At 51.4% G+C, this 1,806-nt stretch overlaps 1 long non-coding RNA gene across 1 annotated transcript; it reads right to left on the reverse strand.

The window, feature by feature from the left end:
* Nucleotides 1-393: 393 nt before the first annotated feature.
* LOC120666586 lies at nt 394-1,585 on the reverse strand. Its single transcript, XR_005671792.1, has 3 exons — nt 1,431-1,585; nt 1,086-1,192; nt 394-653 (listed from the first exon to the last, which is right to left on the reverse strand). It is a non-coding gene; the product is annotated as an uncharacterized LOC120666586 (long non-coding RNA).
* Nucleotides 1,586-1,806: the final 221 nt, after the last annotated feature.

Here is a 1,806-nt window from a genome sequence, read left to right on the forward strand (position 1 = left end):
AACATTGGCTGAAGCTCCCATCAGCCCAGCTGGTTCTTCGTCGGGCTTGGTCATCACCTTCTTCACACTGTGTATCTGCATGTTCCCCCTCAGAGATTGGCACTCCTTTAAGCAGTGCAGGCATTTAGTTTCAAAAGATGTCTGCAAAGGCTTCACATCACTGGAACCCAGCACCGACACAGGATGATCAACAACAATGACAGGAGGACTGGGTGTGCTCCTTGTCTGCACGACCGCAAGCCGGTGGCACGTCATGTGGCCTCCAAGAGCCTTCCCTGAACGGAAGTTCTTAGCGCAGACTTTACACCAATGTTTATGGAGCACTCTAGATGTCATATCTGAATAAATGTAAAGCAGAAGTAAGTAACAAACAGAACAGTACGATGAAGCAATCGTAACACAAATACACTAGTCAGCTGTGCTTGCTTCTTTGATGAATTAGCAAACGCAACTAGCATTTGATCAGATAGTATAGCTAATAAAAAACTAGAGGTCACTTGATACAGAGCTATTGGATGAATCATGCAATACGGCACTAAGAAAATTGAAGATGAACCAGAACATTACCTAATTATTGCTTCTTTGAATCATTTGTGCAAGCACTGAGTTAGAACTGTTCAAATCAGGTTGTGCAGTGAAGCCTAGGCCTGACACTGCAACATCACAGGAAACAGATTAGTGGCCTAACCAGAGCCAATGATTCCAAGAACAGCAGCACATCACGTGAATTCCCACCCCAGAGACACCACTCAATCAAATTCTGCACGAAATCTCATAATTCTTTTTTATTAACATCAACATCTACCCAAAGCAAACCACCAATTGATGCAGAGTGACATGAAGAATCATTACAATGCAGTAGTCATTTCAGCGAGACAGCAACTGTGCAACTAAACATTACAACAACTTGAGAATTTGCAATGCAGAATTGCACATTGCTTATCTGAATTCAGTGTAAGTTAACAAGGATTCAGAAAGTAACAGCAAAAGCGAGACGCTGATTGCTAGACGAAGCAACCAGAAACCAACCACCAAGTAGCTCTAATCTTTGCGGTTCCGCTGCGAATTGGGCGTCGGATTGGTACCTGGAAGCCCTCGATTCCTTCGTCCGTGTTCCCCAAGAACAGAGAGACAGAGACAAACCGGCGAGACGCGCTCAGGTTCCGTCCGCAGAGGAGGCGAGGCTTGAACGCTGAAACCAGGTCGCAACAAGCGGATTAGCGCGGTCGAAGAGCCCTGAAATCCACGAGCACTAGCATTGCATCACCAAAACTCCCAGCCCTGAGGCGCAACTCGATCGAACTCCGCCCGAAATCGGGGAAATTTCAGCGCCACCAGCACCTCCGAAGACCCAAGAACCACGCCCCCGAGAGGAGCCGCGGAATCAAGATCGAAACCCCCAAGCATTGCGCGGAAGAAGAAGAAGCCACCTCGAGTTCTCGTCCCCCGATCCAGCTCCGCGGCGGTTCCTTGGAGCCCGGCGACAGGTCCCCGCGCGCTCGCCCCTGCTTGCTCGCGTCGCGGCTGCTACTACTACTTCTTTGGCGGTGGGTGTGGGGCCGTGGCCGCGGGGAACGGGGGAAGGCCTAGTTATAGGTGGCGGCGGGCTAGGAATGTAGACCGCAATCATCACCAGGTTCAAGCCGGCTGCTCACGCGTTGAGGCGGGGAGGGGAGGGAGGGAGGGGTGGCCGGCCTCGCTCTTGCCGCGGCGCTGCGGGGGTTTGCGAGGGGAGAGAGCCAGCGCCGAACGAGGTAGTAGCAGGGTTTTATTTCCCGACCGGTAACCGGTAACCGTCGGGCTCCG

The sequence above is a fragment of the Panicum virgatum genome, chromosome 3N (genome assembly GCF_016808335.1).
Source record: "Panicum virgatum strain AP13 chromosome 3N, P.virgatum_v5, whole genome shotgun sequence".
Lineage (NCBI taxonomy): Eukaryota > Viridiplantae > Streptophyta > Magnoliopsida > Poales > Poaceae > Panicum > Panicum virgatum.